This window comes from Lipotes vexillifer, unplaced genomic scaffold (genome assembly GCF_000442215.2).
Source record: "Lipotes vexillifer unplaced genomic scaffold, Lipotes_vexillifer_v1.1 scaffold164, whole genome shotgun sequence".
NCBI classification, from domain to species: domain Eukaryota; kingdom Metazoa; phylum Chordata; class Mammalia; order Artiodactyla; family Lipotidae; genus Lipotes; species Lipotes vexillifer.
Genome location: NW_006789313.1, coordinates 2,813,320 through 2,839,780, shown reverse-complemented (window position 1 = coordinate 2,839,780; position 26,461 = coordinate 2,813,320). Strand labels below are relative to the sequence as shown.

General features: G+C 42.7%; 1 protein-coding gene across 2 annotated transcripts in view; it reads right to left on the bottom strand.

The window, feature by feature from the left end:
- The window catches only part of SCG5 (secretogranin V), a 55,358-nt gene that overhangs the window by 18,865 nt on the left and 10,032 nt on the right, over positions 1–26,461 (bottom strand). The gene's annotated exons all lie outside the window — the stretch shown is intronic.

Sequence of the window (26,461 nt, the reverse complement as noted above, 5' to 3'; positions counted from 1 at the left end):
CGAACCCGCGTCTCCTGCATCGGCAGGCGGACTCTCAAGCACTGCGCCACCAGGGAAGCCCAACACTTATTCTTAAAAGGATAATTGTACCACCTTTAATTCCAAATTCCCGTCTTCCAAATATAGACACTGTAAAGTAACTGGGTTGTTTTTTTACATTTATACAATATTTCACTGCTTTGTGAGCAAGACTGCAAAATTTCTACATTTAAAGAAAAAGATATTATTTTTATAAATTTTTCTTGTGAGTATTTAAGATGTATTTTTATATAATCCATAAACATCTAAATACAGCCAAGGGCTTCCCTGGTGGCGCAGTAGTTAAGAATCCGCCTGCTGATGCAGGGGACATGGGTTCAAGCCCTGGTCTGGGAAGATCCCACATGCTGTGGAGCAACTAAACCCGTGCGCCACAACTACTGTGCCTGCGAGCCACAACTACTGAAGCCCACGCACCTAGAGCCTGTGCTCTGCAAGAGAGAAGCCACCTCAATGAGAAGCCTGCGCACCACAACAAAGAGTAGCCCACACTAGCTGCAACTACAGAAAGCCCGTGCACAGCAATGAAGACCCAACACAGCCAAAAATAAATAAATACATAAAATAAATAAGTTTAAAAAATATATAGCCAATTATTCAACATTCTTAATCATATTCTTTTATGTCCTTATTCATATTTTATCTCTTTATCATAATCTGATGGCTATGTGTTAAAATCTATTACTACCAATAAGAGTCTGTCAGTATCTTTTATTTCTCACTATTTTTACTTTAGCATTTTGATGCTATGCTAATTGGCATGTCCAAGGGTATAAATTCTTCATTTTAATTGTTATTAATTGGCAAAGTAAAAAATTAATTGACAAATCATATCTTTTTTTTAAACATCTTTATTGGAGTATAATTGGTATACAATGGTTTGTTAGTTTCTGCTTTATAACAAAGTGAATCAGCTATACATATACATATATCTCCATAACTCCTCCCTCTTGGGTCTCCCTCCCACCCTCCCTATCCCACCCCTCTAGGTGGTCACAAAGCACCGAGCTGATCTCCCTGTGCTATGTGGCTGCTTTCCACTAGCTATCTATTTTACATTTGGTAGTGCATATATGTTCATGCCACTCTCTCACTTCATCCCAGCTTACCCTCCCCCCTCCCTGTGTCCTCAAGTCCATTCTTTATATCTGTGTCTTTATTCCTATCCTGCCCCTAGGTTCTTCAGAACCACTTTTTTTTTTTTTGATTTCATATATATGTGTTAGCATATGGTATTTGTTTTTCTCCTTCTGACTTACTTCACTCTGTATGACAGTCTCTAGGTCCATCCCCCTCACTACAAATAACTCAATTTCGTTTCTTTTTATGGCTGAGTAATATTCCATTGTATATATGTGCCACAACTTCTTTATCCATTCATCTGTTGATGGACACTTAGGTTGCTTCCATGTCCGGGCTATTGTAAATAGAGCTGCAATGAACATTTTGGTACATGACTCTTTCTGAATTCTGGTTTCCTCAGGGTATATGCCTAGTAGTGGGATTGCTGGGTCATATGGTAGTTCTATTTGTAGTTTTTTAAGGAACCTCCATACTGTTCTCCATAGTGGCTGAACCAATTCACATTCCCACCAGCAGTGCAAGAGTGTTCCCTTTTCTCCACACCCTCTCCAGCATTTATTGTTTCTAGATTTTTTGATGATGGCCATTCTGACTGGTGTGAGATGATATCTCATTGTAGTTTTGATTTGCATTTCTCTAATGATTAATGATGTTGAGCATTCTTTCATGTGTTTGTTGGAAGTCTGTATATCTTCTTTGGAGAAATGTCTATTTAGGTCTTCTGCCCATTTTTGGATTGGGTTGTTTGCTTTTTGGTTACTGAGCTGCATGAGCTGCTTGTAAATTTTGGAGATTAATCCTTTGTCAGTTGCTTCATTTGCAAATATTTTCTCCCATTCTGAGGGTTGTCTTTTCATCTTGTTTATGGTTTCCTTTGCTGTGTAAAAGCTTTTAAGTTTCATTAGGTCCCATTTGTTTATTTTTGTTTTTATTTCTATTTCTCTAGGAGGTGGGTCAAAAAGGATCTTGCTGTGATTTATGTCATAGAGTATTCTGCCTATGTTTTCCTCTAAGAGTTTTATAGTGTCTGGCCTTACATTTAGGTCTTTAATCCATTTTGAGTTTATTTTTGTGTATGGTGTTAGGGAGGGTTCTAATTTCATTCTTTTACATGTAGCTGTCCAGTTTTCCCAGCACCACTTATGGAAGAGGCTGTCTTTTCTCCATTTATATTCTTGTCTCCTTTATCAAAACTAAGGTGACCATATGTGCGTGGGTTTACCTCTGGGCTTTCTATTCTATTCCATTGATCTATATTTCTGTTTTTGCGCCAGTACCATACTGTCCTGATTACTGTAGGTTTGTAGTATAGTCTGAAGTCTGGGAGCCTGATTCCTCCAGCTCTGTGACAAATCATATCTTGATACATATTTCTTCTATTAGCTTTGCCACTCTCATTCTGTTGTTTTGTCTGGTGAATCTTTGATCATTCTTTTATTTTTAACCTTTCTTTATCTCTCTGATGACTTTTCCAATTCACACTGAGGTGCCTGCCCTCAGAGACATTCTAGAAATTCACATTTATTAACTCACATTAACCCAAGAGCTGCAAAAAGTTAGAGAGACAGATCAGTACACTTGGTATTGATATATTCGAAGTTCTGTACAGTCTTGGCATTAGAGCCACCACTGTGCTTGCTATAGGGCATGCCTTCTGGTGTGTCAATACATGTCTCAACTTTTGAAAGCACCCTAGCCTTAAATGCCAGGAATTATCCAACTTGGCTTCAGGAAGAGTGCATGTCTTAATGCTCCATTAGTAATTAATGAAAGAAGCAAACACAGTTTCCTTTATGGAAGACCTGCCAAGGCTCTGTTTACCTCTGTGTACCAGTGCCATTAGAATGAATGGCACTCTTGTTAGGAAGCAACAGATGTTTAGCACCAGGCAGATACATTATAACACAGGCTCTTTTAAAACTATATTTAATGACATCAAATCAAGAAATACTGAGGAACTATGGGAGATAGATGGAAGTAAAAAAAAAAAATGCTATCCTTTGCTCTCCAAGAGCTTGAATTTTATAGACAAGTAACCACATATAGAAAATAATTAGAAAAAGACATAGTTGAGTATACAATCAAATGCTAGTTATCTGGTTCAGTATAATGTTTAGATTATGCTGATCTATTGCACCTGAAACCAAGTCAACCAAACTGTTAGGATGCCATGGATGCTATTTGGTCCATTCGTCTCATACTCAACCAAACATATTTTAAAATCATTATTCAGTCAGCTTAAAAAAATATGTACTGAGTACATACTACACATCAAGACGTGGACTAGAGGGTCAGTGATGAACCGGGTAAATATGGGCCCTGCTCTCACAGAGCTTACGGTCTGCAAGAGATACATAATGAAACACATATTTAATGATACAGATGAACTTATTTACAAAACAGAAATAGACTCACAGACATAGAAAACAAACTTATAGTTACCAAAGGGGAAAGGGTTAAAGGGGGGAGGGATAAATTAGGAGTTTGGGATTAACATATACACACTAATATATATATAATAGGCTACTATATAGCACAGGGAACTATACTCGATATTTTGTAATAACCTATAATGGAAAAGAATCTGAAAAAGAATATATCGGAAAGAATATATCTGAAAAGAATCTGAAAAAGAATATATATATATATATATATATATATTTTATATATATATAGGTATATAACTGAGTCACTTTGCTATACACTTGAAATTAACACAACATTGTAAATTAACTATAACTCAATAAAAAAAGGAAGCACAGATTTAAGATGCAGAGTTGTGATGCACTTATAGTGTAACTGGGATACAGTGAGATGTCACAGGTGTGTAGAGAAGAAACATCTAACCCAGATCTAGGATGTGGAGGATTGCCTGCAGGAAGCAATGTACCAATGATTATGTGCAGTGCTGTAGAAGGCACAAACATAAAAGACATGATTCCTGCTCTCTACTTGGTTCTTCATTCTAGTTGGTTGTTTAGCACCAACACAATAAGCCAGTGGTACGTGATAAGATACATTCCCTGATACAATTCATTATGGCATAGACAATAAATGATGTAGAAATTCAGGAAATAGGGAACCTTCCAGGAAAACTTCCATGGAAGAGGTGACACTTAAGTTGAATCATGAAAGGCAGGATCCATCCGTATAGGTGGCAACGAAGAAACCACAGGCGAGGGCACAGAGGTAGGTGTGAGCATGGGATATTTGAGCACCAGCGATGAGCACTGCTGGGGAAGGGAGAAGCTGGATGGGAGAGGAGAAAGCCAATGCCAAGCCGAAAAGTATGAATTGATATAATAACAAGTAGCAACCAAAGCTTTCTGGGCAGGAGAGTGATATAATAATTGGATGTTGTATAGAACATTAATTTATCAACAGCTTAAAGCCCCCTTTCCTACCTCGGGGTGCACATCAGTATCACTTGTGGAGTTTTTCAAAATTCCAATGCCCTCTACTCCAGATCCACTGTACCCAAGCATCCTTCTGAAGACCACTGTACATAGGTAAATTGGAAGGAAGTTAAGAAGACCTAATAAAAGGCTACTGCTAACAACTCAGGGGAGAAGCGATAAGGATTGGGGTTGGGGTGGCCACAGCATGAGTAGAAATAAGAGAAATTTCAAACAGTGCACAAAGGAGAGATGAGTCAAGAGTCCATGAGGTTTCCAAAGTCTAGAGCCCCCTTGATTTGGGAAAATAATGCCATTGGCAAAGACAGGATCTTTCATTACAGCTTTTAAATTATTTCAGGCAATTAATTATTTCTATCCTGTGATGATACTTTGTTTCCATCACAGCCACACGTTTTTAGAAGAGACAGAAAATATTTAATTCTTGCCAAATAAGTTATAAGCCCTTTTGCTTATATAAACCTTGCTTTATACAATAAAACTGGTACCACCCAGCTGTTTATTTTCAAATTCTAGATATCAAATCATTGGTAGGTTTTCTCTGCATTGTTATGGCAATAAAGTGCCAGTCAGTCAGAGGCAAGGGAGAGCAGGGAAGGGGAAGAAGGGAAGGAGACCTGGGTTGGTCTGACCTAGGCCAAGGCCCTTAAGTCTCCTTCTTGGCCTGCACTGAAACCCTCCATAAAAATCTGCCAAGGCTTTTTCCACATCTTGGGGAATTTTTCCAACATCTCTCAGCTCTTTCCTGCACTCCCATCCCTGCTTTGTGCTGGGATTCTCCCTCCTCTGCGTGTCCTTTTAGTTTGGCAATTCTAATGGGTGGTTGATCTTGTTGGTTTCAGACAGCTATCTGGTCAGCCTCAGCTCCATGCTTTGCCACCTGTAGCCTTGGCCGGTCTCAACGTGGCAGCTCCCAGCAAGACTCCAAAGGACCACCAGCCAGGAGCCAGCACCACCAATAATCACTTATCCAGAAAAAGGCACTCACTTTTCTGGTTAATTAAAAACTCCATTCAGTTTCAAATCCATTTTCCTGCCTTAGTGATTCTGAAGATCAGTTGTCATTATCTAGTAAATGAAAATATGAAAACTGAATACTACTTACTGACCCCCTAAAATTTTACCCGGCTCTGGACAGTCATGGTTTTTTTTTTGGTTATAACAGTTGAATTTTTTAGCTGTTTAGTTATGCAGTAAATCTTCTGTAGCGCACCTTATCTTGATGTCATCTAACTCTCCTAAATGTAGTGCATAAAAAACAAAATCTGAATAAGAACCTGCTGTATAAAAATAAAATAAAATTCTAAAATTCAAAACAAAAACAAAAACAATAAAATCTGAGCGAACTGGGGTTTCCAATTATAGTAACATCTCACTTATCTCTTTACTGGAGAATGTGGTTTTCCACATAGTATCCAGATCACTGAAACATCCCCATTAACATAAATATTCATGTATTTAACCACTTTAAGGGAAAATTTTCACCATGAATTTTAGGTAAATACTCTAAACAGCAGCTTTGAAATATGGCTTTACCTCTTCTTGATAACTTGGGCCTAGTATTGGGAATATCCGTGACTATATAGTTTTGTAGCAGTGTGTTCTCAGAGCATTAAAATGCATACAGCAATACAACTGTATTAAGCGGTCCCAGCTGCTAGGGCTTTTAAAGTTCTTTGTCTCCTCCCTCTTTGTAAGCTATTAATCCCAGTCATCCCCAGTGCTTTTCATAATAAAGCTCAGTGCATAAATAAATAAACTGAGTGGGTCAAGGCCCTGTAAGTCCTGTCTTCAAATTTGCTTTACCACACACATATGCATCACACGAGGATCTCGTCAAAATGCAGTCTGATCAAAAGATGGGGTGGACCTGCCTCTGCATTTCTTACAAGCCCCCAGGTGATGCCGATGCTATTGGTCCATTAACCACACTTCCAGCAGCAAGGGCTCGAAAACCAGAGGGCCAGACTTATTCGAATTATATGCAAAATAAGAGTCAGCACTGAGAGAGACCTTGGAGTGACCACCTTGGTTCATGGAGTTTGTGACATTCAGCATGGCTGCTGAGAGGCTTTTTAAAAGTCACTTGAGGTTTCAGATAAGGGCGCTCTAGCTACAGCTGAACTCCCTTTATTTAAGGTTGTATTTTAATGATAGAGGCACTCGCACACATTTAACAAGAAAAGGAGCCCACTGCACCCCTTCCCATTCTAATTAATTCTGTGGGCACTGGAAGTAAAGACCTGCTCATGAAGCACGAAGGTATTTTCTCAGGGTATAAGCGACGTCCTCCGTGGAGCCCGTTGAGTCGCGCCTCGATGCAAGAGCCCGGGGCTGAGGGGGATGGTTTTGGTAGAAGTCAAGGTTGGTCAGAAAAGAAAAAAATGAACAGGGGCTGCACCACTCCCCCGCCTTTTTGTAACGCTCTGATTTCAACACTTTCAAAGCACTTTCATCTCCTTATTAAAACCATTTTAGTGAGGTCAGTGGGACGAGAGTTACTACTCATAACTGTGAGAAAGGGAGTCCTAGGAAATCGTTACTTGCCTAAAGCCGCTCAGCAAGTCAGTGCTATTGGGAGCCTGGGATCCCAGCGCTGTTTCCAGGCACCAGGAGAGCCCCCCGGGGCCTCCTGCCATCCATCCAGACCCTTTCCAGTAGTGTCCATCATCCACAGATCAGCTCGTGCTCCCGAGCAATAGTTGGTAGCATGGCCTATCAGCATAAAAGGGGCCTCTCTTGTATTTTCTAGCTCACTCCGAGGCTCCAGAGTGTTAGCGACCAGGGCGGGGTCGACGGCCCCCCTCGAGCCAGGCACCAGCGGGGTGACTCTAAGACAGGGCTCTAGCCGCGGGCCTCACCACAGTGTGTCCCGTGTGTCTGAGCGCCAGCCTCACGCCAGAAGGCTGAGAGCGGCCAGGCACAGCCCCTGCCCTGCAGACTCAGCTTCACAAACAGGCAACACCCTGCCAAGCTCGCAGCCAGGAGTCTCACCCGCAGCTCCGCGCTGGGGCCGCCGGGGGGACCGTGCAACGGGGCAGCCTGGTGCCAGGGAGCTGGTCACCTATCTCCTAAAGAAGGAGTTCCGTGAGGAGAGTTTGGCAGGCAGCGGGCACACTCGCCTGAATACCAGCCATTCGGCTGAAGGGAACGGATCCAGCAGTTTTCACTTATGTTACCACAAACAGCAGATGCTAAAAATACACTGCGGTCTGGGCCTTCATTCCAACCGCGTGTCTCCATACATCATTTATAAAGCAATGTCCAGCTTTCCTTTTGTTCACGGTCTGGGAGACTGAAGCAGTCAGAGAGGTGATCCCAACTAATGCTGCCCTCTTTTGGTTTGTCCCTTTGAAGGGGCAAAGGAGGGGGCAGCTGAGAAAGGGGAAGGAAAGCCGAAAGACAGCAAAGGCCCCCGGCCGGGGCTGGGGAGAGAAGAAAAGTGAAGCAGGCGGGGCCCCTCATATCGGTTTACGAGGCCAGAGGGCAGGTGTGGGTGCTGTGATCAGGCAGCCCCGGCTGGACATGAGGGGACAGAGGGGGCCTTAAGGAGGAAGGGCTGGCTGGCCCCAAAACCTTGCGGGCTTTTTCCCACAACCTATAAACACACTTCTACAAAAAGTGCCGTCACTTCTCAGCTTGGAGGACAACAAGCGGGCCTTGGGGATGTGGCGGGTTCAGTTCCAGACCACCACAATCAAGCAAATATCACAATAAAGCCAGTCACACAAATGTGTGGGTTTCCCAGCGCATATAAAAGTTATGGTCCCACTATACTGTAGTCTGTTAGGTGTGCAATAACATCATGCCTAAAAAAAATGCACATACCTTCATTAAAAAATACCGTCTTGGGCTTCCCTGGTGGCGCAGTAGTTGAGAGTCCGCCTGCCGATGCAGGGGACATGGGTTCGTGCCCCGGTCCGGGAGGATCCCACATGCCACGGAGCGGCTGGGCCCGTGAGCCATGGCTGCTGAGCCTGCGCGTCCGGAGCCTGTGCTCCGCAACGGGAGAGGCCGCAACAGTGAGAGGCCCCCGTACCGCAAAAAAACAAAAACAAAACAAAACAAAAAAACCCGTCTTGCTAAAAAGTGCTAACCATCCTCCGAGCCTTCAGCAAGTGGTAGTAGTAACATCAAAGATCACTGATCACAGATCACCATAACAAATACAATAATAATGAAAAAGTTTGACACTGCGAGAATTACCAAAATGTGACACAGACACAAAGTGAGCAAATGCTGTTGGGAAAATGGCACCGATAGACTTGCTCATCACAGGGTTGCCACAGACCTTCAATTTGTCAAAAACACAACATCTGTGCAGTGCAATAAAATGAGATATGCCTGTAACCTGTCACCTCCTGTACAGCCACGGGTTTCTCCTTAGCGCAGCATTCAGGCAAGTTTCAGGCAAGCACACGACTGTCTGCACTGGAGCAAAGACAGAAGCAAGGAGAAAGGGCTGGAAAGAGACAAACAACTTAGCCCTTATTAACGGGGGAAAAACACCTGAAAGAAATGGCCAACTTAAGGGGTGAGATTTTTAAATTTTTGATGTCTGATATTTGTTTCTTCTTCCTTCAAGCCCATTAATTTAAGTGGGCTAAAAGGAAGAAATGAAAACAATTAAGAGTAGTTTCTGCAGATTCACAGACATAGAGAACAGACTTGTGGTTGCCAAGGAGGAGGTGGGGTGGGGGAAGGAAGGATTGGGAGTTTGGGGTTAGCAGATGCAAACTATTATACATAGGATGGATAAACAACAAGGTCCTACTGTATAGCACAGGGAACTATATTCAATATCCAATGATAAACCATAATGGAAAAGAATAGGAGAAAGAATATATATGTATGTATAACTGAGTCACTTTGCTGTACAGCAGAAATTAACACAACATAGTAAATCAAATATACTTCAATAAAATTTTTTTAAAAAGTAGCTTTCTGTACATGTCCATTCTCAAAACTAACTCTGTGCATTAAGGCCTTTTTTGCTTTGATTCCTGATGAGAAATGAGAGTCCTAAAATTCAAACATAGTTATGAAAAGCAACTAATTTTCATTTACTGAAGACCCACAGACAAGAGAGCACCTTTTATATAAAGCCTCCCTTTGTTCGGGCCCTGGGTTCAAATCCACATGCTGTAGCACATCTGATGACATCCCAAACCCTTTTTCACTTGGGCATAATTTGCTACATGCATAGCTAAGTGCCTGGAATGTAGTAAGAACTCAATAAATGTTAACTGCTTTCATTATCCAATCAATGTTTCCTAACAGCACAATTAACAGAGCCCAAATTCACGATCCTACATATTTTTCATTCTGATGCCCACAGTTCTGTATTTGGGGCAGTGAGAAACAGGGGCTCAAAAACAGTTGAACTTTTTACTTACAGCAGCGCCTCCTCATCCACTAAAAACTAAAAAATTAATGCTTGAACTCATTCTACTCATTTTTTTCCAGGCAAGCACCCCTCTGCCTCAACCAGGCAGCATAATCTCTTTCTCAAGGCTTTGCCATCCACTTACAGGGGACAAAACACATCCACATAAACACATTTAAGTGCCAATTTCATGAAACAGACCATGAGCACAGTGGGGGAAAAGAAATATGTATCCTAGAATGAGAAAATGAGCATCTGATCACATACAATTAGAGATGGATGTTATGTCCTCAACCCTCCTCCCTAATAACAGAATGTAGTTTAGGCTGTTTAGAACGGTGAGGACTTATGTTGCAACATTCACATTCTCTAAACTCATGACAAGTGACCCCAAAGCACACAACATTTGGTAACTGAGAAAAACAAAGGAATGATTCTATCTATGCTGAACTGGCTTATTCATCGATTTGCCCCAGGGCAGGGGGCTGGTCCAGGCAGCTTGCTAAAGCTATCCTAATGCTCTGAGTGCGAGCCTGGTCCCTCAACAGGGACTTACCCACGTAGCCTGCATCACTGGCAAATGCACCCCATTTCAGCGGCATCATCCTATACATGCCGGACAGATCTGAACTGAGTTGCGCCTGTTGGCAAGTAAGCAAAAATGAAACTCACTGTTGATATTTTGTCTTGAAAGGCATTTGTTTTCATGGCTTTTCTTTCTTCTTTTGCTTCCTCCCTCATCCTAGGATCTAAAAGACTCAGTCAGGCTCCTTTGGGACCAAAGGCAACATTATCAGCTTCTACTGGGAGGCACGCAAACAGTGAAGGCAGAAAGTCGGAGCTGAAGTGTACTGCATTTGTAGCTTTCACATCTCCATATGGTCCCAATTTAGGATCACAAGCAGAGTTGTTTATTTTAGAAAAGCTTTTTAGTTCACTTTTAAGGTATTTTGCTTAGGCATTGCTTGCTTTTCAAAAGGAGAAAATGTGTATTTTTTTCCAAAGTGGTGTTTGTTTTGGCTGTTTACTCATTTGCAAAAGTTCAGATTCTATTCTGTGAATTTAACTCATTTTCCCGCCCCTGCCCAACACATACACCCCAAAACTCCAAATTAAAGCAAAATACATTAATTTGAAAATGAGGCATTTTTAGGGTAGCTGTGAATTTTGTGGGTTTTGAAAAAATCATTTTAACAGGTGATTTACAGTAGCATTTTCAGTCCCTTCATGTAACTTCATTTGCTGCCTGAAATGAAGTCTCTATTTGGCAATTTGTATGGAGGCCAGGTATGTTTTTGTACGGAGGTTAAAACCCATTTAGGGTCCTTTAAAACCTGTAGTGTATGATTCTTGCTGAAATTATATGACTTAACTGGGAGGCAGTGGAGCTTAAGTTGAGGTATCAACTAATGTTGAAAAAATGGGACATACAGACAGAATTGTGGGGGGATTGGTATTAGGTGAGGATATTGGTAAAAAAGTCAAACTATGAACTTGGACCCTCTAGCACCTGGTTCCATCCAGGAGTCCTGCTGTCTCCAACTATTCAAAGCCCCCAACTGCATCTTCCTTTCTGAAACTTCACTTACTGATGACATCCTCTGTCCAGAGCCTGGGCATCATTCCTGACACAAATCCTGGGTGTCATTCCTCTACTAAGAAGTATGAATTAACACGTGGTACTCTGCTCCTGTATAATATATTTGCACCTTAGAGAATTCTTGGGATAATTATTTTAACTTAAAGTCATGACTCCACTAACAGGAGCTCCAGGCCCCCTGGTGTACCAGCTAAAGAGACAAGCAGGCTATGTCAGGTTCTCAGGTCAGGAGAAAGGGCAATGGCGGTGACGATCCTGATAGGCAGGCAGAAGTCAACGTAAGGAGGGCATCAGAGGCCAAACCGGAGCCAAGTAAATGGCTGCAAGGTTCATGATTAGTGATCAAGCTTCCAAGGAAATAGCTTCCAACACAAAGGAAAAAAAACAGAGGTCTGCAGAAGTGTAGAAAATAGGGAAGCAATGACTGGGTGAGCCAACAGGTGACGTCAACGACAAGCCATTTGGGATCGTGGAGGTGGTCCCCTGCTCCAGACTTAAAGCTCTTTGATAATTTCTTTCCCACCAGCTTGAGTGTTACAGGGGCAGCAGGTCACTAGGAACACAGGGCTGAGAAGGAGGCGTGAATAAGGGGTAGCAGAGGCCATGGCGGGTCCATTCTGGATGGGATGGAGATGGGAGGTGACAGGGCTTGGTAGTCCTGTGCTTGGTGTCAAGAGTCTCCTTTCTGAGGTTCTGTACTGGCCAGAGGAGCAGCAACCTAGCCCAGAAGGTACATGTCCAAGAATGCAATCATTTCCTATGGCAGTCCCCTTGTCTGTAGATTAAGACAAAGGGACTCAATTCCGGTCAGGGAAGGCCTCTGGGCCGTGACAAAGAACGATCCCACCTGGTCTTACCAACTGTTATCTGCATTATCGATCCCCTATTTCCCTTCCTCCATCCAAAGCTGCTGTAAGTAACTAAGCATCTTATAAAGAGCTAGCATAAACATTTGTTTTGGACAAACAGTGATCTCCTTATAGGACATTCTTTTCTGAGTTTCTAGCAGTTATTATGTTTTTTCTTTCTTTCTTTTTTGTTTTTGAATTGCAGCCTCAGGAGAGGGCAGGTGGTGTGTGTGTTGGAGGGTTAGTGGGCAGGGGGGACACCGGGACTAAATCCTCCGCAAACATTTGGTATAGTTTTTCTGGCCTGTAGTTTTCCCATCTCACACACAAATTCCCAACTTCTTCCTTTTGTAGCCATGTAATTTCTGCCTGGCGACGTTATTAAGAATAAAACAACATCATCACACACTGTGGATGGGAATGTACTAGGATACAGCTGCTTCAGGACACAATCTGGCAGCTCTTCAAACGGTTCAACAGAGCTATCATATGACCCAGCAATTCCAGGTCTAGGTATATACCCAAGAGAAATTAAAACATACACCCACACAAAACTCGTACTCAATGTTCATAGCAACATTATCCATAATAGCCAAAAAGTGGAAATAAACTAAATGTCCATCAATTTTAAAAAGGAATAAGACAACGTCAAAACCAACAAAAAATGCTTAGCTACTTACTGAGTATAAACTAAGTGCCAGGCACTGTACCTGGAGCTAGGGGCCCATGGCATGCTGGAGGAGACACAAAGTTGGTTGTCACAAAGCTGTGTGGAAAGTGAAAGCAGCTCCCACCAGGGAGGACAGAAGAAGGGCATATGCCATGCAACACTGAAGTCATAACTCACGCGTTTCTTCTGAACCTTAAAAATGGCAATCTTTCTTACCCACAAATGGTAATGTGAGTGAAGAAAGCATAATTCAAATTCATTCATAAATCCAGACTTACATTTTAAAATAGCCTTAAAAAATAATTTAGAAGATTTTTAAATGGCTTCAGCCTCCCCACCCACCTTACCAACCAAAATTTTAACTAGAACTACTGATGAGAAACAATTAAATTTCATAGTCTCTCTTTACTTGCAATAGTAGATAGCAGCTCTGTCCTATAGAAATATAATGAAAGCTACATAGGTAATTTAAAATTGTCTAGTAGTCTCATTTCAAAAAAATAAAGAGGAACAGATGAAGTTAAATTTAATAACTAGAAAAATTTATTCCAAACTATGCAAATTGCTATATCAACATGTAATCAATATAAAAAATGACATATATTTTGCATTCTTTCTTTCTTTCCTTTTTTTTTTTTTTTTGGTACTGCCTTCAAAATCTGGTGTGTAGTTTATATTTAGAGTACATCGCAATTCCAACCAGCCATATGTCAAGTGTGTAGTAGTCACCCATGGCTGGGGTCTGTGTGGACAGCTCAAGTTCACAGAGGAGGTGAGGCATGGTGGGCAAAAGTGGAGGCTCTGCAGTCTGAATGTTTGAGTTTGAATCTCTGCTCCATCACACTACTGTATGACCTCAACTGTAAAATGATAATACAAATAATGCCAATTTGAAGGGGTTGGTATGAGGATAAAATAAAAATAAAATAAATAAATAATATAAAAAATCAATCAAATAAATTTTAAAATAATTTAACAAATTTAATTTAAAAATAAAAATAAAAAATAAAAATAAAATAAATAAATAATATAAAAAATCAATCAAATAAATTTTAAAATAATTTAACAAATTTAATTTAAAAATAAAAATAAAAAATAAAAATAAAATAAATAAATAATATAAAAAATCAATCAAATAAATTTTAAAATAATTTAACAAATTTAATTTAAAAATAAAAATAAAAAATAAAAATAAAATAAATAAATAATATAAAAAATCAATCAAATAAATTTTAAAATAATTTAACAAATTTAATTTAAAAATAAAAATAAAAAATAAAAATAAAACAAATAATAAAATAAAAATATAAAAAATAAAAAAATAAAATAAAATAGACCTTGTGAGGTTTTTTGCATGGATCTTGGCAAATATTAAGTTGTTGTAATTTTACAGTACATGTGCTCCATACTTAAAAACTTAATGTGATCCTGGACAAGTTATCTTACCCCTTTAAATATTCATTTTCCTTTTCTGTAAAACAGAGGTGATGATAATACTTCATTAAGAAGATTAACTTGTACAAACATAGCATAGTTTGTTTCTTTCCCCTTGGATTCAGGTGTCAATAAACAGAGAAATAGCCAAAGGGCCAGCAGAGTTGGAACAGAGGTAAATGGGCCTGGGTAATTGGCAAACTGGATTGTCACAAGGTAACTGTGCGACAGGCAAGCACCTAGATGGTTCCAACCTACCTCGGGCAGTTTGAGAGTGCCCACGAGATGTGCTTCTTTTGTAGTCCCTGTACTGGAAGCCATCTAACAACAAGCAGGCTCACTGTTTCATAGGCTGATGGAGGATGGATTTGCATCTTATATGATACGTTGCTATGTATGCCCAATTCAATAGACAGCCATTCGGTATTTTAAAGCTACAGACTTGATTCTCTTGGTGTTAATAAGAAGAAAAACAAACAAACTATTTATTTACTATATAATTCAAAATCTCTATTGGTAATGGCCTTGACTGCTTTCCTACTCCGAGGCTTGTTTTTTTCATATTTAATGTCTTATACAAGATTTTGAGAAGGAAAACTTAAAAATTTTAATTAGAACCATATCCTAAATATCCTTCTGCTCCTCTGCATATTTGTTTATTTTTTCTTAGGATTGATTTGTTAAGAGTTTTGGAATTACCGGAGAAGAGCTTTTGAGGATGTTTGAAATCCATGATTCAAAACAGGGAAGGTCACAAGAGTGATGGGATTGGTTATGACACCAGAAGGATCCAGCCATTCCTCAAACCAGGGGCTCAGAACACTCCACCCTGCACTTCAAGGAGATGTTGTAAACCCTCCCAAGGTTTTAATGCCCCTTCGTGCTTTAACGTTCCAGAAGGCTCATTTCTGAATAATAATAAAACTGCCATGAAAAACAAAGTGAGCTTTGGATGATACCAAGGGCGCAGCCATTCCTCCCACCAATGGAAAGGGAAATTTCGATAAGACACGAACAGTACTTGATTTTACCTAAAGGGACTCACAGCTCTGACTCCTTACTTCTCCAAGGAATTCAATAAAACTAAGTGTAACAATAAAAAATGAAATAAAACAAACATCACAAAAACACCCTCCACTAAACTAGGTCTCCCCTCTTGACCCTAGATTTATCTCTGTAGCCATGTTATATCTTTCAGAAAGTGGCAAAAACCACTCTTTTTTTTTTTAAATACAGGAGTTAATGCTGATACGATCAATTAAATAAAACAGAATTGGGCACAGACAGATGCCTTACCAAAATGGAAATAAATATCCGAGAATCTGCATAGAGATTATTCAGGATACTCATGTTATTCTAACCACTTCAGTGGCATCAGGCAGTTTTAGGGAAAAGGGGCCCTGATGAATAAATGTACTTTTAATTCATTTAAAGGCAGTGATTTGAGATTTAAGGGACTTTGGGGTGAGTTGGGGAGGGGTGTGCAACCACAGAAATGTCATTTAAACCATGAAAAGTTTTTCATCCAGAAATCCCAAGGGTTTTACTTATGTTGATGTCTATTCCCCTACCTGATAGAGGCAGAAGAATGATTATGAGAGGAAGAAGGGTCTCTGAGACCAAAAGTGGAGGCACAGATAGAGGCTGGGTTTCCTTAGGCATCCCTGGCCCAGCCCACCATTGTGAAGAAATTATTATGGATTTATTATTATGCTTTGGAGCCTCATCTCCTAAGTGAGACTGTAGCCTCCTTACCTCTCTCTGTCCCCTTCAGTATTGTGTTTCTTTTTTTTTTTTTGGCCGCACAGCTTGTGGGATCTCAGTTCCCTGACCAGGGGTTGAACCCAGGCCATGGCAGTGAAAGCCCAGAATCCTAACCACTAAGCCACCAGGGAACTCCCCCCTTCAGTATTCTTTACGTACAGCAGCTATTCAAGACATATTCGTTGATGGAATGGCCTCCGTTCTGTGAGACTGGAGGTAACTAAACGGTTCTCAGCAGGTTATGTGTTATTTATACAAACAAAACATTCTAGCAGAACACACATGACTAGTTGCTATAACTGCTCCTAGAGGTGGATTTACAGTGAAGTGAATGACGCTGAAGATTCAAAACCTCACATTTTCATAGACTGCTTCCAAGGCCCTGGACCTAATTTTGTAATTTGGTGTTATTTGCCTTAAAGAGGGTTTCCAAATTACATAAGCTTCAGGCCTCACAAAGCTTGGATCTGCTCTGGGCTGTTCTTAAAAGCCTTCCATGAATACCATCCTGGAGTTTTTATCTGCCATTATTTTAACTCCTACTTATCCAAAGCAAATATAAATCAATTAGCTCTGGAACCATGGACAAATTAGGCCTGGGTTTCCTCGCTTCTGAAAATGACAAGCAACTGCATAGGATTACTCAAGTCCCAAAAGAGAGAGATGTGGAGAAGATACAGTGGGAAAAGAAGGCAGCAAAGGACCTGAGCCCCCAGCCCCAGTCCTGGCTGCACTGCTAACAGCTGGTATGTGACCTTCAGTGAGGAACTTCACCTCTCCAGACCACAATTTTCTCTACTGTGAAACGAGGCAGGTGGACAAGATGCTCTCTGAAGCCCCATCTCGTCCTGTGCTTCCAATACCCTAATTTATGCCGTAGGCCACACCTCTCACCTACTCTCACCAGATGCTCACAAGAGCCCCAGGGAGTATTCAGTGGGGTATTCTGGTGAGCTTCTGGCTTCTAATTCAGTGTTCTTTCTGCTACACCCCACTGCAGACATTTGCCAGCTGAACAGTAAATAAGGCTGATGTCACCGGCTTTGATGGCCTTCAAAAAATGCGCTGTTGTCATGCCGAGTCAAAGATGACGCTCTGACATGAACCAGCCTTGTAGCGTGTGGACGTGGTGATCACAAGCGTGCAGCTCCCTTCCCACGAGAGGCAGTGGATTTGAAGCTGCAGCTGGTACAGCTGGTCTGCAGGAAAACGTCATTTTTTTTCTCATGCCTCCATTCCAAACCAGGTTTCCTGGACAATCACTGGAATCACCTGGGGCTCCCAAAAAAAAAAATCCTCAGCAGCCCCAACTCCCCAGAACTACCAAATTTACATTCCTGGAGATAATGGGGGCCAGGGATCTTTAATTCTAAAAGCTTCCCAGCTGATTCTGATTACCCAGCGGGTGAGAATATCGCTGTTCTCCGTAGTTTTCTCTATCTTAACAGGCCTGGAAATGCCACAGCACTTGAAACAGTCTATCCCGCTACTCTGATGCCTCTTGTTACAAAGTCAGCTGGGGCAGTGTTGGCTGGGACAAGTAATAACAGCCAGAGAACACCCCTATCACAAAAGACTGTGCATTGTACGATCCCGTTATATGAAGTGTCCAGAGTAGACAAATCCATAGAGTAGATTAGTGGTTGCCAGGGGTTGGGAAAGGGGAATAGGAAGTAAAGGGAGGGGACGAGGCGGGCAGAGATGGAAGGAGTGGTGATGCCTAAGGGGAATGGGGTTTCTTCTGGGGATGATAAAAATGGTCTAAAGTTGACTGTGGTGATGTGAATATGCTGAAAACCATTAAAATGTATGCCATAAATGGGTGAACTGTATGGTATGTGAATTATATCTCAATAAATATATAAGTAAATAACCAGCCCATGGCTTCCCTGGTAGTGCAGTGGTTGAGAATCTGCCTGCTAATGCAGGGGACACGGGTTGGAGCCCTGGTCTGGGAAGATCCCGCGTGCCGTGGAGCAACTAGGCCCGTGATCCACAACTACTGAGCCTGCGCATCTGGAGCCTGTGCTCCGCAACGAGAGGCCACAACAGTGAGAGGCCCGCGCACCACGATGAAGAGTGGCCCCCGCTTGCCACAACTAGAGAAAGCCCTTGCACAGAAACGAAGACCCAACACAGCCAAAAAAAATTAAAAAAATAAATTAATTAAAAGAAGGCTCAACATTTAAAATAAAATAAAATAAAATAAAATAACCAGCCCTAACCTTCCCTTCCTCCTCTGCACACACACATAAACGCACACCCACACACGTACCATGCCAACTTGTGATCACTGGCAGGTTAATCACAAACACCCAACAAGTGAATGTCCTCCGTGCTTGGCATTCAGCCTCCTTATCACCTCACTCACCTGTGACCCACTTGTTCCGACCCTCGTCCCACCCTCCCAGACCAGATCCCAAATTGTCCTAGGCCAATGGCACCACCTGGTGGCCAACCCAGGAAATCTCTGACTAGGTATTTCTGTGCTATCTCCTCTCTCATTGTCTGAGGACCTCAGGCATAAGCCATTCTCTCCTGTTTTCTTCTGCCAACTTCAGGGTTCAGTTAATTCTCATTTAGGTAATCTCCAATTTATACACAAGCATTCCCTTCCATATCTTCTCCCAATCCTTTCCCAGAGTCCAACCCTTCAACTGCTGCTAAAAAGCTTAAGGAACTTCAGTTATAAGCCTGCACTGTGAAGGAGGCAAAATCTGAAAGTGGTTATAGTCACAACCCGATCTACTAAAGAACAACGCACCTTATTAACAAATATTTTGGAGAATATGAAAAGCAAATAGCTACATAATAGATGGAAAGATGGTCAGTTTTGCTGGTAATCAAATAAATACAAGCTGAAACAATGAGTGTCATTTTTGCCTGTCAAAAGATTTAAAAAGGTAATACTAATAGTTAACAAGGGAGACAAGATTCCCACAAACAGAGGAAGAGAGAGCAGCCCTATTACTCCAACATTTACAGAAATCAATCTGACAGTAGGTAGGAAATGGAGCCTAAAAATATGCATGGAGCTTGACCCAATTTTTCTTTTCATAGAAATATATACCCTAGAGAATTTATCAGGAGTCTACACAAAGATTCATATGCAAATATGATCACTGAAGCAATGTTTTTGATGGGGACAAACTGGAACAACTCTAAATGTCCTGTATTTGGGGAATACTTTACTGAACATGGGATAAACATATAATAGAATATAATTCAATTACTAAGAATAATTACAGTGATTTTTAAAAATGATAAACAAAAAGGCTCTTGATATCATATTAAGTATAAAAATCCAGATTAAAATATTTACAGTATGGGGGGAGGGATAAATTAGGAGGTTAGAATTAATGCATACACACTATTACATATTAAATAGATAACCAACAATTACCTGCTGTACAGCACAGGGAACTATACTCAGTATTTTGTAATAACCTATAAGGGAAAAGAATCTGAAAAAAAAAATATATGTAAGTATAACTGAATCACTGTGCTGTACACCTGAAACTAACACGACATTGTAAATCAACTATAATTCAATAAAAAAAATTTACAGTATGATTTTTTAAAATTACATATATATGCATAGAAAAGGAGACTGGAAAGAAGCACAATAAATGTTGAAAGTAGGTATCTCTCCGTGGTAAGACTGTAAATAATTTATTTTCCAAATCATCCACAGTGGCCTTTATTACTTTTATAATAAGAAAAATTACTATAAATATAAGTAGTCCATACCACCTAGAGAGTCTTTAAAGGTACCCCAAATTTCCTTCTGAAATGTGCTGCACCAGGAAAAATAAAGCTTGCAGATAAGTGGTTCTCCACAGGGGGTGATGTTGACCCACAGAGGACATTAGTTCTGGTTGTCACAAGTCAGGAAGTTCTGCCGGCATGTAGAGGGCAGGTGCCAGAGATGGAGCCCTCACAGCAGAGAAGTCTCTGGCCCAATGTCACGGGTGCTGAGAGTGAAAACCCTGCTCTCAAGTCAAACTCACACGATTTGAATCCAGACCTGTATCTGTATCCCCCTTAGCTGGTCAGTCCTGGCCAATTACTCACCGACTCTGCACATCAACTTGCCCTTGTGAGAGAGAAGCATCTGCATAGGATTTCTGAGGGCAAAAGTAACCATAGGATTTCTGAGGGCAAAAGTAACCATATATATATATATATATATATATATATGGTGTCTGGCACATAGTAGATGCAAAATAAACATTAGTTCTCTTCCCCTAGAACCACATTTAAAGGAAAAATACTATTACGTATTCAATTTTGTGTTTCCTTTCGTTAGGTATTATAAAAAGAGAGCTTCTTAACCTTTTAACTAACCTCAATTACCTTTTTCAAACGTACATTTGGAGTCAAGTCAGCTTTGATGTGCTCTCCCCAGATTCTAGATAGGATGAAAAAAAGTGAATTCTTGAATCTACCAAAAACTCATGGAGGCAAATGTTCTAAGTACTGGGGCTAATGTAGGTGAAAAGCTTATCTTCTATCCTGACACTGCCCACTGGGTCCACCCTGGGGTCTGGAGGGGGCCACAGGGCACCAAAGGACACACAGGTGTTGTATGTGCATCTCTGCTTAAATCGGAGGGAGGCTGATGGTCATCACGTGCTCTCCTCGGTGCCGTAAGTGGGGGTGAGGGATGAGATCTGACTCTTCTTGGACCACAGATGAAGGCACTGAAGCAGGGTGGGGAGGCCTGGGTGGGTAGGCGGGCTGCAGAGAGAGTTGCGTGGGTACCAGGTACCCATCACTTACTCTGCTCAAGGCCTGGATCTGGAGAGCTGGGAGGAGCTGACCACTCCCTGCCTGCAGGCACGTCTTCCACAGCCCAGACCCCCAGGCTCCACAACTCTGCCTATAAAAAGAAAGAGGCGCTGACCTGGCTCCAGCATGCTGTATACAGACCCAGTTCAATGAGAACCAACTGCCAAAAATCCTCTTCACTGACCCCATGCGAAAACAAAGAATCCTTCTGATATTAGTATAATGCATCATTTACTGTCAGAAGAACTGCTCTTTTACCCATCCCTTCGGAAACATTTTCAGGCAATAGAACCTGCACTGTTGCCATATTTTTGCACACTCCAGCGACCAAGGACTATTCAGAATCTGGACAAACTCAACAAGTGGTCCTTCCCGTCATCTGCTGAGGGATTAAAAAAAGAAAGCAGGCAAGCAAGAGACAGGAGAAGCGACCCGCTGGTTCAGTTCAGGAGACGGGTGTCTCCAGTAGTTTACAGCAAAGGGACTCCTCCCAGCAGGCCCATCCACTCTTGCTGCTCAGGTGCAGAACGTGAGTCACCCACATCTCGTCCAAACCGTGCCGGGCTTGTTGACACAGGCCTGCTGAGCTCTCGGACCAGAAAGGTCCCCTGGGCCTCTACAGGGCAGGCCACTCTACTGGACTGACCATCTCCTCAGCCACAATCTGTCTCATGCAGATAAACTTGGACAGGCCTCCAGGGGGGATTCCCAGTAGTGCCCCGAGCCTGTCACGGATCCCTGCTGGAAGGGCCCATCACCTTGGTTGTTTCCAGCCCTGGGGGGAGTATAACCCTGCTTTGCTCAGGCCAAACACCATGCCAAAGTCCTCACTGCACGCTGTGCCACACCCACTGGGCACCAGCATCCTCTGAAGTGCTGGGAGGGGTCAGCCTCTGGCCCCCTGAGAGCTTATGATCCAGTGTGTCCAACACAGAACAGGTGGAGCAGCTAGAGGAAAGAGCTGGTCCACAGACCATCCAGCCTGTGCTGAGCACGGCGGGAGGCACGCTCTCTCGATTCTCTCTCTGACGTCCACATGCGCTGAGTGACTGAAGCAATACCCACTTCCGTCCCCCAAGATCCCAATGGTGTTGGTGCCTAATGCGCACGTATCTGACCAAGACTCAAAGAAATACCCCACCTACCTCCCACCTAAAACCACCACCACCGCTGCTGCCAGCCAGGCTCGGGGCAGCCTTTTTATCTGAAAGGAGACAGAGGAGGGTGCAGGACACTCTGCAGACAAGGGGGACAGGCAGAGTCACACACACCATGTACCCCTGTCCCCAGATGCTCTTAAGTAGAAAAACTCGGTGACAACCCTCAAAGTGACCAGCTTTCCTGCCACCTCCCCTCCACCCCTGACCACCCTGCACTTAACACATTCTGGATAAAATGTCTATTTCTTCCCGCCTCCTCCTGCCTGAACCTGAGTCCCCATGATCCACAAGATCCTTCCTCAAGGAAGCCCGGCTCAAGTTCAACTGACCTGCAGCGTTTTTTTTGTTTGTTTGTTTTTTGGGTGGGGGTGCGTAGGGCAATGCCTTACCTCCCTTCAGAGCTCCTGTCATGGTGACTGTGAGAGCCACATTCTGGACTCTCAGCTCCTATCCCAGCATGTGGAAAGTGTGCATTTCTATTTTTATGTCCCTTTCCCTCACCTAGACTTCAAGCTCCTCAGACAAGGGCTGCAATAGTCACAGTAAGAGAACACGGGCCCGGCCACTCCCCTGCAGCTCCGCAGATACCAGTCTGTATCACACCCATTTAACTGACCCACTTCACTGGAGCGAGGGGATGTATGAAAATACAGTTTATCATTCCTGATCTCGCGTGTGTTTTCTCATTCTTACCCCTTTGGAACACCGATGGAAAACGCATCCGGGGATGGGGTGAGGGGAAAGGCAGTCCAGTCCTGTTCCGTCCCCGATCCTCAGGAAAACTACCCAATTCCTCGGGTCGGAGTTTAACTTTTACTAACAGGTTAAGAGAAGATAATGACTGACTCTTATTTCACAAAGATCCTATGTAAAAAAATTAGATGTGCGTTGGTTGGTTTGAAAATATATCAAGGTTATAGCACCTGGCATGCGGTAGGCACTCACTGCGGTAATTACTTATGGAGTCAGTAAAAATGGAAATGTGTTAGATGATATTTTGATAGGATGCATGGTTCAGGGGAAGCATACTGATCATGGCCTGCCAGTCACGCCAGCACGTGGACAGTCTGCTCTCAAGTGACTGAGAACACGCTTTCCAACCCATCTGCACACCATTCTCACACCAGCATCTACTACATGCACATGAGCATGCTTTGCTCTTGGCTCGGCAGCTGACTAAACAGTCAGTCTTCTTGACTTTTAAGATGTTTCTATAACCCATGTCATGGCCAAACATAGGACATATAGTCCTAAGGATAAGAAATAGAACAGAGCATGGTTGGGTACAGAAAAATTGCTATTTACTGGTTTTCAGGAAGCATCTCTCTTCACTATAGTCACATGTTCCTAACTCTTAAGGTCAACACTAGTAGAGCACTTTATAGGACTGGGGGTGGGGGGATTGGGGGGGATGGGTACGGTACTGGATCCTCCAAAGTCTAACATGCAGCTATGGTGGGCAGTTTCCCCAGGCCAAGCCTAGGAGGACACAGGGAAGAGGGAACATAGGATATGACTATAGACATGACCATCTTCCAGCCCTGAAGCCATTTATACCTAGAAATATATATGGTAGAATGAAACAGGTAATGACCATGACAACAATGCTTCCCATATGAGTAATATCTCATATTGTCCCAAACACTTTTATATGTATGATTTAACTTGACTGCTAAATCAACCCTGTGAGATGGCCTGGGTAGCTTACTTCCAACTTCAGACTGGGAAACTAAACTTCATAGAGTTTAAGGGACTTGCTTAGTGCCACAATGGCGGGTCTGAGCCAGGACTCAAACCCCTGGGCTTCGAGCCTTGGTGCTTTTCCTGCTACGCCACGTGATGATCACCTCCCCCACCATCCATACCACGTGCCCCTTCTGCCACTCCAGTCCCATGGCACACCACGGGTAAAAGTCACACTTAGTTTTAATCGTGGTGCCAAGCTGTGGTCTGCTAAACCCTCCCAGCCGGCTTCCACAGCTTTCTTTATGAACCGTGGTGCCCAAGTTATTTGCACCAATTTGTTCCAAGAGGGCAGTTTGTCAGAAAATTTGCTTTCTGAAGCTTCACATCCCTGAAACACCATCTGCCCCAATCCGCCTGTGGTTTACCACGACTCCCAGCATCATTACAGCTTCTCAGCTAAATATCACGGGATTAGCCAAGTCTACGGGGGTGGAAGACAGCTGGTTGGAGAAATTCAGTCAAACCTAACACAGCTGGCTTGCCAACTAGATCGAAAAGCTCAAGCTGTGTGATTGTGGGCAACTTGACACTTTTTTTTCACTGTTAGAAAGGTTATATCAAATGAGACAGGGTTTGGGAAAGTAGTTTTGCAAACCATAAAGTATTATATAAGATTTTGTTACCACTATTCCATTTCCCATATGTGTGTGATCTGCTTTGTCCATTATCTGTGGAAATCAGGTCCTGTGGTGACTCAGAACGCTGCTATTGCCGTGCCCTGTCTCCAGATGGCAAGTCTCAGGTGACGAGGTCCCAGCTTGAACCTGCTCTGGGCTTCAGATAGGACAGCTGTGTCTGGGAGGACACCAGCCAGAAGCTATTTGCAGGAGGAACTGAGATGCCTCCTGGGGAAAAGCTCAAACCAAAGGAAGGAGTCTGGCCGGCAGACCCTGAGGCAGGGATAAGTCCTGCCTTTGTGGTTAGTGGGCGGGGTGGGGGAGGGATTGTTAACCCCTGTGGTGCCTGATGCCTAGTTAGGTTTCTCTCCCTGGGCAACCCTCTCCTGTGATCTATGGAGAGCAAGGTGGGGGGGCTGGGTGTTGCTGGGAACAGTGAGAAATAAAATGGAAAGCTCTGTTTTCCTAAAACTCTCCAGGGTTTAGGGACACAAGGTACACTGATGGGGCTCCCCATGCCCTCGCCACCCAACACTTTACGACAGGCTCCCTGAGGTTGTAACAGCTCAATGCACTGTGTTCAGAATCATACATGGATTTGGGGCACTTTGCAGGAGCTGAGGTCCTAAGTGAGTAGGTGGGAGAAGAGCCAGTGAATTTTGAATTATTAGGGTTAAAATGCTCGAAATAGGGAGTTCCTGGCAGTCCCTTGCATCCACTGCAGAGGGCAGGGGTTCAATCTCTGGCTGGGGAACTAAGATCCCACAAGCCGCGTGGTGCGGCCAAAGAAATAAAAAATAAAAATAAAATAAAATGCTCGAAATATAGTTACAGACTGGATGATCTTGACTGATCTAACACTAGTTTCACCTACTGGCATCTCAGAGGTCAATGTTGTTTCCAAAGAGCAAATACAGTGAGAGGTTCTTTCAAAAGATATTTTGTGAGCATCTATTATGTGCCTGGCCCTGTCTAGGCTCTGCAGATACAAAAAGCAGGGCAGACGTTGTGTCTGCTCCTGCAGATCTTACAGTCTGGTGAATAAGGCAAGCAGCAACCTCATCATAAATGCCAATCCACAGGCAGTCTATATAGAGCAGCAAATTCAAAGAAAGATCAATAATGAGCCCAGGAACAAGGATCATCCTTAAAGATAAACCTACTTCCCCAGTTTGGTCCAAGATCAAGCCTGTCCTCAACCACACCATTAATCAACTAGCCTAAGAAGGGTACACCAGGGTCCAGCTCAGGCTCTGAAACACATGAATACTAGCTGCAACCCTGGACAAGTCACTTCTCTGACCTTCTGCTTCCACATCTGTAAAATGTGGCAAAGAATACCTGCCCTCCTTGCCTGAATCAAGGAAGCAAGTGTGAGGGGCAAGCATGAACTTCACAGCATCCCGACATACTTCTGCCTCTTCCCTTTTTCCCCAGCTGAGTAAAGACCTAAATCCAGACCTCCATCTGAGCTCCCGGTTTCATCTCCCACCTCCCCAGGAATGTTCACCCCTCAGTCATCTGCTCTTCATCCCACATCTTTAACTCTCTATTGGGTCTTGCCAATTAGCATTTCAACAAGTGCAAATCTCTAAAACAACCACCTACACAAAAACCTTCCTCATCTCTACATCACCAGCCCCCCATCCTTCCACAACTGTTACTCAGTCTTCTCCCCACTACCCGACATTCTGGAACAGATGTTTACATCGTGTCTTCTCTCCTGTTTCCTGCACTGTGGTTTCTGGCCCCACTACTCCGCAGAACCCGTTCTGCCCAAAGACCCCCGGGAACTTCAGTGTTGCTACACTCAGTGTACATTTTACACCCAATGGTCCTTATTTCACACGACCTCTCTGCTGATTTTGACAAAGGTCGTGACCACTGCCCCTTCCTGAAACACTCTT